Here is a 15663-nt window from a genome sequence, read left to right on the forward strand (position 1 = left end):
ATTTTATGTTTCAGGTAAAGGAGTTCACTATCAAATATTTTCCGTCGATGTGTGAGGAATGTGTATGGTATTTATGAATGAACTATTAATTTTTCTCTTGTATCAACTAAATATTCCACTGCTTGAATGCCAACATCGCCGAGTAGTTCAACTAAACTCGCTCTTAGTTTACAAAATGAAATCGGTTGCGTGGTATTACATTTGTAGCCTCTCGTGACAATCGATATTACCATTCGCTGCTAAATTGCTGTCAGTTTTCGCATTAACTATGGGAAGACAGTAGCACTCCCGGTAAATACAACCAATAATTATCATACTTCGCAGCTTCTATTGTGAATCTTCAACCCAAATACGATTGCGTCCTGCTGCAATGCGCGCGCATGTATTGTTAGAACTTCTCTATTGTCGTGCCTCCGCGAGCTTATATTATATTTGGGGTGTGCGCGAGCGCCGCTGCCAAGATTTATGCGCCACGAAAAGTAGCAGCAGCAGAATCGCGTGAGCCGGGCGCCGTATAAGAAGCCACCGCGCTGCACTCGAGCTAAACTCCTCATCGCCGTCATCGTCTTGGAGATTAGTGCACGGATATATATATAAAAGGCCTCTCGTGTAGGAATACAACAACTATTATAAGAGAATTGTTGATTTTAATAGATTTCAGCCCTTGCGCGCAGGTGCTTTGTTTACTTGCCGCATAAATTAACGCTCAGCTTTTCTTCTTATCTAGGATGAAAATCGCGTCTCACTCTGTGCTATTAATTATGTTGATTTATGCCTTGTTGATTTTTGCGCGTGCAACTCGCAGAGAATATGAGCCAAAGCGAATACTTTTTCTCAAAGCGAATGAATGATAGATTGTGTATTCTTGCGCTTATTGACCTCGTGAGCCACGTGCTTCGAATTATATACTGGCTACGATCGCATTCCCGCCTCGAATGTGTATCAAGCTAAAGTCTCTTTCATATGAGATTCAAAAAGAAAAAATTAAATCAGATGCTGCATGTTCTCGACTAAAATGTAGCAAAACGACAATATAAGCACAAGTGATTTATTTAAAATATGACAAGTTGACTGTGCGATGCAGGAAATATGATCGAACGTCAAGTACACACAAAAACGAGGGAAAAAGTCCTTTTCAGATGAGTGACTCCCAATTCGCTTGTTTTCAGAATGCCGTTTCTGCGCATACGGGAAACGTAGTGCATTCGATCATAACTCGGTTGATTTTTTGCTCAAATGCTCGTTCGTTAGAAATTCTGTTTTTCTTCAATTTTATGCTTAAAATTACTCGAATGGTGGATATGAAAACAAAACAATATAAACTGTTATCGATGGATAATCGAAGCTGACAGCTCGCATCTTTATTACAGGATTGCTTCACGTTTATTGATGTCCCGTGTAAAAATTTTTATGTCATTTTGAAGTTTTCTAAAACTTGACAAAACCTATGTTCCGAGGAAGTTTTCACAAGTTTGTCACCGAGACACAGTCAAAGGGTCGAACAAAATTTTTCCAAGTTCTCTGGACGTTGCGAAAACTTGTCAAAAAAATTCCAAAAACTTAAAAAAACTTGCAAAAATGTGGCCCAAAAGTTTTGGCAAAGTTAACATAACTTTTTGCAAAGTTAACATAACTTTGCAAAACTTTAGCCACATTTTCTCAAATTTGTTCAAAATTTTCGGGAAATAGAAAAAAATTTATTTTCCGGACTCGCGCAAACACTAATATTAAAATTAATCCACGCACCCATTATTTCGTTAAAAAGCCTATTTTAGCTTTGATTGCACGCCCGAGGAATGTAAATCGCGCACGGTTATATCGACACATACACGAATTGCACACAAATTTAGTCGCGAACAGTCACACACGATTTTCGGAGTCGCTGTCACCGACATTCACACACACTACTGAGTCCCACAAAAAATTTAATGACTTTTAATAAAAAAAAATCTATCCACGCCGAACAGCATCTTCGACAAATCCGTGTGTCTCTAATTTAAACGAGGTTAGTTCGTTGGCTTTGTTTTTTTGTTTTGACATGTACACGCATTGTTTTGTTGATATTAGTAAACTAACCTCCTGTTAACTAGATGAACACGGATTTGTCGAAGATGCTGTTCGGCGTGGATAGATTTTTTTTTATTAAAAGTCATTAAATTTTTTGTGGGACTCAGTAGTGTGTGTGAATGTCGGTGACAGCGACTCCGAAAATCGTGTGTGACTGTTCGCGACTAAATTTGTGTGCAATTCGTGTATGTGTCGATATAACCGTGCGCGATTTACATTCCTCGGGCGTGCAATCAAAGCTAAAATAGGCTTTTTAACGAAATAATGGGTGCGTGGATTAATTTTAATATTAGTGTTTGCGCGAGTCCGGAAAATAAATTTTTTTCTATTTCCCGAAAATTTTGAACAAATTTGAGAAAATGTGGCTAAAGTTTTGCAAAGTTATGTTAACTTTGCAAAAAGTTATGTTAACTTTGCCAAAACTTTTGGGCCACATTTTTGCAAGTTTTTTTAAGTTTTTGGAATTTTTTTGACAAGTTTTCGCAACGTCCAGAGAACTTGGAAAAATTTTGTTCGACCCTTTGACTGTGTCTCGGTGACAAACTTGTGAAAACTTCCTCGGAACATAGGTTTTGTCAAGTTTTAGAAAACTTCAAAATGACATAAATATTTTTACGCGGGGTAGCTTACGTTGTATAAATACACGTATCACTGCAAACAAATGAAAAACCGATCCTATGAAGGCTTTTCATACTAATATACGTTATAAACAAAAAAATATTTTGAAGTAAATCGAATTCTATATTTTTAAAACGAGAAAGAAATGTGTCACGCAGATCATAATGCCAAGTCAAAAATTCCCATTTTATCTATTCCTTCTGGCTCTCTTGGTGCAGCCACCTGTCACTCGTTCATCATCTTCCTATTCATACGTGTCTACGTTTGGCTTTACAGCGTTTCTGTACCTTGAGCTTCCGCGTTGGACTCTCGACCTGCAACGCGCGCGCACGGCTGCAGCCTTTTCTTTTGGTCCACGTGCCATGTGCGTCATTTTACCTCTCCCTCTCATTTTTCTCGCGCAAAGCTACACGATGGCACTCATCACGAGTATGCAAAGTGGAAACAGTTCAAGTAGTTCTTTCGGCGCGCGCTGCGCTTGTAGAAGTAAAAAAATTCAAGAGCTTTTCCCTCAGAGACGCGAATTTCTAAAAGCTCGTCTCAGTTTCTCTCTTTTAATGAAACTCGATCGCCACCTTTTATTCGGTCGACTCGTGGTTTCTGCGCTTACTGCGTTGCTGCAGGCTTTCCTCGCTTTTTATATTAGAAAAATATTATAAATGCGCAAACATACCTCCGCGGACATGATACTATCAGACATTTTTTGGCCTCGTTATAATTTTGTAGCAGGCCAATTTGTTGAACTTTGATGGCGATTCGTTACTTTAATGATTGCATGAAAAAAAGTCACGATGATGAAAACCATGTGGATTTATTTACTTATAAGTTGTCCTAATTGGACCGAGTTACAAAATTATAATATATTGTTCAAAGACTTTTTCAACTTATTGATCAAAGATTTCTTACCAATAGACTGATTTAAATAGCTAAGAATTCAAAATTATGCATTATCTCTAACCTATATCACTTTCAATTCGTATTTATATATCATATATTTGAATCATAAAAAGTGCACATATGTAACTGCAATCCATTTGTGATTTTTAGATAGTGTTGAAGAAACAGTACTACAAATTTATGTAATTTCTTGTTTGACAGTTGTAACATAGCACACATCTGAACCTAGTTCATATAAATAGTCTTTGAAACACGCATTCTGTTGTCTCGGAAATAAATATCACAAAAGCGAGCGCAGAGAGCCTGCTATTCTATTTTCCATAAATCTAGATGCAAAAAGGCCAATGAGGAAACGTAAAGTTCTGGAAATCCATGTTAACGAGTGGCCTCTGAATTGGACTGGGGAAATTTTTTTTCGTTAAAGCCATTACGTCCACTGGCATATTCCATTAACCTCTGTAACGCTAGAGGGACTCTCTCGGCGTACCTGCTCATTTTTTCCTGTCTCTCTTTCGAACTTGCATTTTTTCCTCTGCCTCGAGTTTCTTTTTTTCCGTACACTCTTTTCTTTTCTCTCGAGCTACCTTTTATATGCTTTTTTCATTCTATCTTCGCGTTTCTCTGGCGAACAATAGCATCCGATACGGGAATTAACTTTTTGCAATGAATGAATTCGTATTTATTGGTTGCTATTGAATTTTAATTATTCTGATTACTTGCTTGCTGTTCTTGCATAAATGATAAAAATCGAACAATGCAGTTTGATTTCAAGTAAATGAATTTTTAACCTATGAGTCAATTACTGATCTCAGTTTACTTTTTAGTTTTAACTCAATAATAAAAATTTCATAAAGAAAATATGATTCTTACATTTTTATGTAAAGTTCGTGCATTACTTGTCACTTTCATTTCATTTTTGCTGACCTAAGATAGTTACGCAATTGAGGTGATCAAAATTTTTGAAAACCTTTCATAAAATTTATCGCTCTTGTTGAAAAGCTAACTTTTATCCGTGATTTTGAGAACACATTGACAAGTAAGCTGCACTTCCTCGATAATTCGTATTCCCTTGGTCGATAGTCGCTTGCCTCCGACCGCAACGGAACGGATAGGTGGCTTTGTCGTTGCAGTGGTCAGGTCAAAAAAAGTAAAGGCAAATTCTCGTCCGCTGATGGACGTCTGGAAAAAGATTATGGGCACATGGAACGCCGGTTATAGCGACAAAAGAAGGGAGACGTCAAACTGCTGAACAAATCTGAAAGGCAGCGTAAAAAGTATGGAGCCTGATTAATTAACAAAAAATAAGATTAATAAAAGATTGAGTTATACTTTTAGCTTTATTCATTAAAATATAATTCAGATGAGACTGAATATATAAATTTGGCTTCGAGACATTTGTATCATTGAATAGCAGGATGCACGCATTTTACTTTTGGTCATTATAAAATTAAATTTATAATATCACCGCAGATGCTACGTATAAACGCAATGAAGTTTCATAAAAGTTTACACGCTATTTTATGCCACAATTAGAGTACGATGCACGTCTCTTGAGGGTACCTGAATAGAATTTCAGAAAGATCTAATAGCCCACTTAATTTCGTAATAAAGTTATTAAAGTCAACAGTCCATTGCTTTTAGTTCTAAGTAAATCTTATCACGATAGCGTAAATGCAGATTAAATAATGAAAAAAGATTTAGCATAGTGAAAATGAATGTATTTCTATTTTTATCGAATAAAATTTCAAATCATCGCGTTATTCCTTTCGTTTTTTAATAAAGTGAAAACCAACGCCTAATTAATAATTTTTGAATTTAAAAATTTGATGATAAAAATAAAATCATTTAGTGCATAATTGGAAATATTACAATAGATATTTAAGAATTCAAACAAAGTTAGATTTCAAAACTGTGGACGGCTATATGAGTATTTCAAGTATATAAAAGTATATATCGTCCCATTCTGAGCTCTTAATTAAATGAGCCCGTTTCATGTAGGGCTAACTTTGTCGTCCCACACATCCAAGGAAACAAAACAAGACCTATGGAAGACATTACGCTTAATGAATTTGTTTCGCACTCGAGACGCACACCCTCTCCAGAGGATAAGCGTACACACACGCGCTCGCAAATACAATTTAATCGACGCGCCTTGGACTACTAAGTACTGCTGGCCTCAAGTCGGCGAGAGGTATACCAATGTCGTTTGGAAATGTCTGGTAATGACAAAAACCATCAATGTGCACCTCTGTAAAATGCTGTCGCGTCCAGGCTTGACTATAGAATTTTCTTGTCCGAATTCACTATTAATGATTGTGTAGCTCGAAATACAAAATGAGTTGATTAAGATGGTTAAGAAATTTTTGTAAGCTGACAATAAGTCTGTCGCGCTTTTATATACGAAGACTATGATGCACCATTTTTACTTCCTATCATTTCCTATCATTAGAAATTAATTAACTCACGCAAAGTGTACAGGTAACTAGTTAATTTTGTTAATAGAGATTGAAATGAAAATATTTGTATTATTTACCTCATTTCTGAAGTATTTTATGTAAGTTCCATTACAGATTTACACTTTTAGTTATTTATTTGGTGCCTAGACAACAATATTTGTCAATTATTTTTTTTGCACATTAGCTGTTTTTAAAATTGATTTCGTGAAATACTTTTTTTCTACTTTTCGAAAGAATCATAAGAGTGTGGTCCAAATTAGACTTCTCAATTCCAAAATTTGCCTACAGTAATCCAATTACTTCCGCGTCGCCTTGCGCTGACTTTACTTTTCGTGTCTGTGTTTGCGAGTCAGTGACGCATTGCAATATTCGAGTTAACGCGGACATGGTATTTGTTGTTCTTCGAGTATTGATTGGAGCCCTTTGACGTGCTTATCAATTAAACCGCTTCGCTAATCCAATTTTCTTATTAACGCAACTGCTTGCACATGGGCTATATAAAATATAATTTAATTACACCACTAAAATAAAGGCAGTCAATGCTATAAATGTAGATGATTATTCTGGTACAAAAAAGAGGGAGTTGTGTGCAATTGAATTGGTGAAATTTCATCTGTGTTGAAACTTTTTGTACAAACAATATATCAAACTGTGGTTTTACTATTATTCTTATAAACAGGACTCAATATAAAATTCTTTGGAAAGGTCGAATACTACTGCAATTCGTGCTTGAATTTACACTCTTCCAAATTTTTTTATGCTCCTCTGGTTATTAAAGGATTCATTTCTGCTTCCATGGTTAAACCAGCTACAGCGATTAGATGACCTTATAATCCACCGAATGGGAGCGGTCTCTTTAACTTTCTGTAAGATCTGATGCTCACTTCCCCGAAGCTGCTGAAGCTATAATTAGCCCATCGACTTTTAAATAAAGTGCAATTAAGCTCGTATTCAGATAGTTTTATTCTTACAAATCGTTCGCGTAATAACCGCGTTCAAATGAAATAAATGTTCGTGCAAAGTACAAGCATTAAAAAGTAATAAAAAGTATTTCATCAAGGTAAAGTCCAGTGCAGATACACGTAAAAGTCGAAAAAAAGCTTTGGGAAAATTAATAAATGCCCATTCCGTGTAAACTCAGAGCTGCCATGCGGAAGAAAGCAGCAGCAGCAGCAGCAGCAGTGGCGGCAGCAGCGTCGGTGCAGGCACGCGCTAATTGCAAAGCCGCGAGAGCTACTCCGACACGTAAAAGCCCCACTGCCGCTCGAGTTGCTACTTTAACACACATGTTGTACCCCCTTCGCTCGCTGGCAAACTGTTTACTTTGGCAAAACACGCTTTTAATTCGTAACAGCTATAGGCTACACTATCGTAAAAAGTTTTTACTTTTCGACCAAACGTACAGTGCGCGCGGTCGAGTCAGAACAGACGTGAATCGAGGAGTACTTTACACATGCCACGAAGAAATTTTCGCCAACTCAGCCCCGTTGACGGGTGTATCACGATAAACCCCCCTTTGCTGCAACAATTGCATGATGAGCGAGACACGGCAGCCATATCTCGATGCACCTTGCGAGCTCTGTAAGAAACACTGGTTCATGTATAATTAAAACGCAAGGCGTGTACGTATCTATACTTTCTGTATTTGCGCGTAATAGGCTTTATCGGAGAGAAAAGCTCAACAGTCAGCTTTAACGAGTATAATACAGTTTTGCCCAGAGGCTGTGCAGCAGATCAGGCACCAATTATGCTTCTCTAAAACTTCCCTAGTCCCTAGATGTACTACGTTCTGTGTAGTCTGTGTAGTTATATCTTATATTGTCTCGAGTGTTTTCAAACCATCTCTTCTTGCTTGCTACTGACGCTGTACCTACACGAGCTACATCAAACTTCCAGTTCCCATCTTCACGTATCTTTTAATTATTTTAATTGGAATTTTCCTACTTCGTTAACAAGGTTTTCTTTTCCCATTGGTTATCATAACCGATCTTGTATTACGCTTCCTTTTTTACGGAGAAATATCTCACTTCCTCCACGTTCTTTTATTGTTGCTCATTCAGATTGAGTAAAATGTGAATCAAAATAATTATCAGTTGAACGATTTTTAGTTGGACATGGAATTGAAATTTGTTTGCTTTTCAAAAACTCCCCAAATTCAATTTTCATCGACATGAGACGAAACTCATTAGCAGCGAGCAGTCTTATCAAACGTTCAAGAAAATAACGAGCTGCACGCATGCACGCAACGTACGGACCGAATTAACTTCTCGATTAAAATGGTACCATGGAATTTTCACCCTTCTCGCTTGACTGGTATATACACACGCTCATACGTGTGGGCTGTCTCGTGCGCGTTCGACTTTCGGGTCGCGTATCCACCGCTTTTCATTTTCTCTACTACCTTGACGACTTTCCAGCCCTGTTCTTATAATGTGATGGCATCAAAATTTATATTTTGACCTGCTGCTCCGTTAAATACAGTAGCTACTCTCCAGCTACGACTCAAAAGTGCGCTCTCGTCATACAAGTTGCTGATTCTAATGCGTATTCTCGTGGTTATTTTCATTTTCCACGCTCTACAGCAGCTTTTTTTAAATCCTTCATTTTCAACATTTTTCGCTACTTTAAAGCGCAAATGAAATAATGCGCTTTTAACGCACACTCAAAACCGTGAAGATTAAATACGTGTCAGGTTTATTTTGATTTTGCTTTGTTGTCTGCACTCATCGCATCGATAATAGATTGTTACTTTAATTTGTGCAATTTTATTTGTTATGTATCGAAGCTTTTTTTATAAACGTCAAAACTAAAATGGACAGGCGATTAATTGTGGATTATCATAATACAATCAGGGCAGTGTATTCAAGGCGCTGTCACAGGTCAGTATTATACCTCCATTAAATAAACGCAAACAATAATTACGAAACTTTATCTCATTCACCAGAGTTCACACAAGTCATTTATAATATGCATTACATATATTAAAGCGATTTGTGCATGCGCTCGAGTAAATGCACGATGACAAACTTTTATTCGCGCGCATATGCGAGAGAGCTGAAATGGCCACTCTCCGCTGCAAAACATCGCGGATGGCGTTGGCTTTTGACTCTTTATCGTGGAGTGCAACCACGCGGATGCATTGAAGAACTCGCATACGTTATACACTTTGCGTACAACTGAAAGTCCTAAGAATGTGCATCGATATGTTTACGCGCAGATAGGTGTAATTTACTTTTCTCTTTCTCTTATCTTCCTTGACACATCGATGAACGCCTACGAGTTGAATTATGATTTTTGCTAAGTAAAACTTATGGACTCCATGTTTGCGCAATGCCTTTCTCTCGACTTTTGAAAAATTTTGATCGCAACCACAGCTTATACTTCTGAACGGATGCATGATTTTTTACCAATTCAATCATGAAAGCTCCTCTCTTCATGGAATTTACTGAAGTATGGTTTCAAAATTGGCCTTTATTATAGTATAGCTGTTCATCACTCAGTGAATTGCGTGTGCGAAGCAAATTTCAATACCTCGATTCTGAAAGGCTCAAATGAATATTACAGCAAATGAGCATATTCAAATAACGAATATTGAAGCAATTTGTGTAAGTGTTTGTTCGTGGTTTTTGGAGCACACGCTTAAACTGTACAGCGTCAACAGTCATTTTGTGAACAACGACTGTGCTACATGCATAGGTAATAAAATCGTTTGCCATTCCGCTACGTTTCCCTTGCTATAACTTCAATTTAAAAAAGCAAAAACACTACTCTAATTGTAAGTGTAAAATTTATATTTTCATTCATAAAAGCATACTTAATTTTTTACATAACTCGATTGTTATTTTGTTTGGATAACGGGTTTATGGGCGCTGGCGGTGGTGGCTGGTTTTCATATTAGAACATGCAATTTGTAATTTCTCGTGGAAGTATAAACTAGTCGGATAACACATGTTAGCTTGACTGCAGCGTATAATATACCGCTGATGCTTATTTTTGATTTAACATGACGCATGATTCATCATACTCAGATTCAGGTGTCGCGATGCATTATGCACAATAGAACGATTTAGTAACTTTTCGATTTGACTTGATTTAATTTTTTCCCTTCTTATTTTTAGTACATACCTGAATAATAACTAATGTATTATGCTTCGTGTATCATTGTTGAAAATTCAGCTAAAAAAACACTTTAATTTTTTAAAAACTGTCACGATTTCTTCAAAGGACTAGGAGAGCTCAGTTATAATATTGTAAAATTAAATTTTTTCGAAATAGGAAAGGGTTATTAAAATTAAAATTTTTTAAGCTGTAACTCATAAACAATAACTATCAACAAAAGATAAAAGATAATTTCAAAGAAAGCATAGTAAGATTTTCTCTCTAAGATGTAAGAGTATTCCATTTGTTGCACCATAAATTTTTAATATGGTGACAAATTCACGAGGTAGAGAGCAGTCACAGCGGTATATATCGTGTACAATTAGTGCGTGCATTAGCATAAATCCACTTCCAAATACATATGCATCCACATGCACGTACTATTAGGCTAACTCAATGTTAAGCGATACTCGTTAAATATTCCGCTCCAATTTTTATTTCTGCGCCAAAACTATGTCACTAAAAGAGAACTTATGACATTATTGGGTTTCGACAGTTAATTTATCACTCGCACCGATTGGCGTGCAGAAAAGTATAACGAGATGCCATGAAACAAACCATACGTTACGTACATTTATCCCAAATCAATTGCCTTTTTGCGTATGAATTTATATGAATAAACGTGAATGCGCAGATACGAGCCCATGGGTGGCAGGCGACAACTTGCAGGGCGAGAAATAACCTGCAGTCGCAAGGTAGGAGTCAAAAATAGCCCGAAGTCCATAACGAATGTAGATGCGATTTCAAAATTCCACGTTTGCGGTTGAGGTTTGCTCGCGTCTGCCTCTCTCGTTCGACAATTTTCCGGTATGAGGAATGCCGTAACAAACGATCGTACGTACGTACACCGGTTGCAATAGCCGCGCAGCAGTGTGTCATTGAAAGGAAAGAGAACTCGTGGTTTCAGTAGGTCAAACCTAGCAATGCAACGGACGTCGATGTATGCTCCTAAATTTTCCAAGACCTTTCATGCCTCGCTTCGTTGTTTGTTCGATGCGTGGAGGTTTTTTTTTGTTTTGCTTTCGGAATCTATGAGTCATGACGTGGCCCGTTATATATTTATGAATTTATTGCATCAAACGCACAGTGGCGCGAGTGTTGTGTGTTTTGTGCGAAAATATTTCGCTCGTAAATTCTATCGCTATATTGTTCCTTTTTACCTTCTATCAGCCGATATGACGCTTTTGATTTATAATTCATTATACGATTAGAAATTTATGATGATTGGAAAAAACATGATGTTTCATGCTCTATCGGTCCAAAAATCATCAACAATTGATCTTATAGCCCCGCTACTTTTCGACGCATTAAATGAAAAGTTACAGTCTCGTGAAAATAAAACTCAATATCGGTCTATCGCGATAAAACCTATCAAACGAACGCAGTGTCGTTTCTTTTCCAAGATCGATCCGCGGCTATTAAGCTATCTTCAAACTGACTTTAGAGAGGTTGCGACAAAAATCGTAAGGGACGAAGAGCGGCAGCTTTTATCTCGAATGAGCAAGTAAACTGAAAAAATATCCAATTCAAAAATAGAGTCGGGTGAAAATGGTCATTAATCGCGGGGCTGTCATTGATAGTTGTGATTAATGTGTGCAACACTGGCGCGTCACTCGGTAACTCGATTATAAGCACTGGCTTGACACCGTTTCCCACTTGCTTCCTGACTCTCAATGAGCTTTACGTTGTTATACTATTCGTTGACGCACTATCACACTTTCATCCTCGGTAATTATTTAGTCCCTCTCTCTGCTTCTAATTTTTATCCCTGTAATTTTATTTCAAGCGTAGCTGAAATTAGCACATTTTGTATTGATAGTTTTTTTAAGTAATAAAAATTCTATAAGAAATATAAATTCTATTTACGTTAGCGAAATTAAATCTAAATTCATATTCTACAACATCTAAGAAGACGTTTTGAACTTTATAAAATGATCTTGACAATTATCTGGGCTAGACGGATCTGTATATGAGGCAAAGCTTAATATCGTAGTCGATGAATAAACAGAGACATATATTACGTGGGTACCTATATATGGCAATGATGATTACTCAAAGGCTTTTGCGTTTGAAACGCTCTGGAACTCCTCAAGAACAAGGCGCGCGTGATTCGGCTTCACCTACATCCCCTCTCGCGTACGCTAACGTGCACACCTTTATATATTCACATGTTCATATCAGTCTGGTTTTCTTGTTACGACGTTTGATTTATGAATCGTTGAATGATGGTGCGGTGTATTATAACTCGGCAGTGGTGTTACATTCCAAAATGGAACGAATAATAACTCTCTACTACCTGTTACGAGCAGCTCACCAGAACCTCTATTACTGCATCAAAGTACATGATTATGCTTCGAGCTAACTGTAAAATTTCATCGATTGACTATCAAAGCTCTTTGTTTGTTCTCACTGACACCCAATGAGTATATTTTCATTATAAAAACTGCTACTGAATGAAAAATAAATTATGTCCCGGCGCGTACATTTTTGGACAGTTTTTAGCCACAAAGACAATGAATTTTTCGAGCCAGTCCCGCTTGAATATTAAATGAACATCGACTTTGTTGAGAGTAATGTAAATTTCAGTTTAAAAACATTCATACAGAATACCTGCACTTGCGGTTGTAATTCTTTTCCGCTTGGCATTGTTATTTTTTGGCAACAGTCTGATTTTTGTGCTCAATCGATATATCAATTTTAAATAAATATGGAAAAAAGGGCAAATTTCGTTTTCATTCTATGTATTTGAAGCAGGCTACGTACTCGAAGAATATATAAATGCAGGAAAAAATACATATTGCAATTGGATAAAATCGCCCGCAGCCACGTTAACTTCCGCTCGTACGATTCGATCTGAGCAAGTAACGAGCAGTGCTAACATACACCTACTGCACCGTATATGTATACGATCATTACTGCCGGCAAAAATCATAAATGATACAACAATATCTCCCTTTTTCTCGACTCTTTGTGAAAAATTCTTTTACAAGCTCTATATTATGCCTTCATTTTTTTTTTCTTCCTAGAAATTTTGCGCATCTGACGAATGAGCTTTTGCGTGAAGATTGGGCAATCAAAATTAATTGGATTTCGTCCGGTCAATATAATTGCGTTACCAAAATTCCATCAGTCCCTGCCATTTTCCGCTGCTTGCGGCTGTTTTACTACGGTGATGATGAGAATTTTTTGATTAACTACGTATTACCGAAATTCAGCCGCACATTTATACGGCTTAAAACGGGTATAAAGCTCAATTTATGATTATTTTCGAAATTTTCGAGCTTTCGTGTAATTTTTTCAAGTAATAATGTATGAACTCTCTAAGGAAAAATAACCTAAGCTTCAAAAAGTTTTGACACTTTGACGAAAGAATCAAAAAATCGTTTTAAGAGCTCAATCCGCATGTTGCATTATAAAACATAATAAAGCTCTCACGCATTCTTCTTCTCAAGATAGAACTATACACTAGGGAAGGAAAAATAATACGCTTGAAGGTAGAGAAAAGAAGCGAGCTTATATAGCAGTGGTGTCCTGGGTGACGAAATCGAAGTCTGAAGTTTATCCACACTGGACACGCCCCGAATTCTTTTTTCGTCCTACAAGTTTTTGGCAAGTTCAGTTCTCTACGACCGACTGAACTGAGAGGGAATGAAGGTTGGCTAACGCACACGTGTGCGCTTTTACAACTTTTTCGACCTGACATATTTACGACTTAGACGACGAAACTCGGAGAGAAAATACTGCGAAAGGTGTGAGGTAGTTGGCTTCGTTAAGATGAAGGGCACCTTGGATTACCAGAAAATTTGACCCATGTCGAGCAATTAGAAGCTCACCCGATGCTCTATTTTATATAGCATAATATTACATTTATTAGTTACATTTGATTTAGACAATTATCTTTTGACTGACTGAAATGTTTGTTAACAATTATCGGATGCTTCAAAACAACTCGAATTAACTTTAATTGATTGTAGAGGTAATTGTCATATTAAATCATCCTATTAAATAACTCGTATACCTCGAATTCTACCTTGCACTGGAATTCAATAAAATCGATAAAATGAAGATTTAGAGAAAAAAAATGATATGTCACTTTATAACAACGCACACTCACCAATTCAATCATAAAAAGAAGTGAACAACATTATTTCAATAATCCCGTCTGCACAGTGCACTAGTTCCCAGTAGGCATTGGTTCAAATATAATATAGAGAGTAATATAAAAGTTTCGAAAACTCATCGAAAATCAAGCGTCGCTGTTGGCGCGAAGTTTGAATTTTTTTATTTTATCTGTGTCTATTCGAAAAGCATGCAGCAGGCGACGTCGAGGCGAAAACTCTTTTTCTTATGCGTCAAAAACGATCAACAGTCAGACACCTTTTTTCGATGCAGTACCCGAATAGATTATTATAAACTTCGATGCTAGTCAGTTTGAAAAGTTTTTGAATCTTTTCAAAGGCGTTGAAAAGTACATGGAAAATAATATGTTCATATGAGTCGCTGAATTGAATTTGCTTCTTTCAGGAGAATCATTTATTGCGTGGCCTGATTCGTTACAGTTTCTTTATTGATCAGCAATATCGATGAAAATATCTGTAAAATTAATTGTATTGGAGAAAAAATTGTTGCTGCTACAGAAAGAAACACTAATTTTTATTTCATGCTTATTAAACGCTATATAATAAGGCTCCGCTACATTTTCAAAGAGACGCTCAAACGCGAAAAGCTTTGTATTATGCAAATACCAATGAAATGCTATTGCTGTCGTTGGCGCGAGAATCACTTCAAACTATATGCAGTCACTTACACTATACTATGCGTGTATATATATGTAAAAAAGCTTCTCGCAAAAAACGTTTGTAGCAAAGCCGCAAACGTATACTCTGTATATATATGTATATATTACGGACGTGATTTAAGCGAAAAACCTCACCTAGGAAAAAGCATCGGGAAAATAATGGAGGAAAGTGATTTCCGGGAAGTTAAAAGCCGCGGATCAAGAAACTCACTCCCGTTGCCCTTCCGCAACTAAACTGTTCCTTTTCTTATACTGCAGCTTTATATAGCATAGTTATATAGGGCAGCTCAAGACTTTACTTTCTCTCACTTCTAACGCCTATTTAACTTTTATTTTTTGGCTTATTGGCCTAAAGACAAAATAGCTTCTTGAAAATGTTTAAATTAATGTAATAGAGCTGCTTGACCTTTTTTGATCTCTTTATTACGAGGTCAACAATAAAACTCTTATATTGTTGACCTTCTTATATTCATTGAAGTATTTTCTAGTTGAAATTTACGAATAATCCATCGTGTAAAAAGGGTTAGGGTTGATGTTTCCACTCGATAATTCTGATATTTACGTAAAATTTGTGTTTGAAAATCCACATGTAACTTTTGCATCTCTTTACGATTGAGCATTACAGTTCGTTGACTTCGGCATTCACAGGAGATTCGATGAACTGTCACT

General features: G+C 36.7%; 1 protein-coding gene across 4 annotated transcripts in view; it reads left to right on the plus strand.

Annotated features, from left to right (window-relative positions):
- LOC106652599 (fasciclin-3-like) overlaps positions 1-15663 on the plus strand; it is a 210316-nt gene that overhangs the window by 144897 nt on the left and 49756 nt on the right. Inside the window, exon 1 of one of the 4 annotated variants that reach the window (XM_014371651.2) lies at positions 29-67. The exons of the other annotated variants lie outside the window; for them this stretch is intronic. The gene's annotated coding sequence lies outside the window, so the exon portion shown is untranslated. Of the gene's footprint in view, positions 1-28; positions 68-15663 lie in introns of those variants that run through there. 4 annotated transcript variants of the gene reach the window in all.

This window comes from Trichogramma pretiosum, unplaced genomic scaffold (genome assembly GCF_000599845.2).
Source record: "Trichogramma pretiosum strain Unisexual culture from Peru unplaced genomic scaffold, Tpre_2.0 scaffold26, whole genome shotgun sequence".
NCBI lineage: Eukaryota > Metazoa > Arthropoda > Insecta > Hymenoptera > Trichogrammatidae > Trichogramma > Trichogramma pretiosum.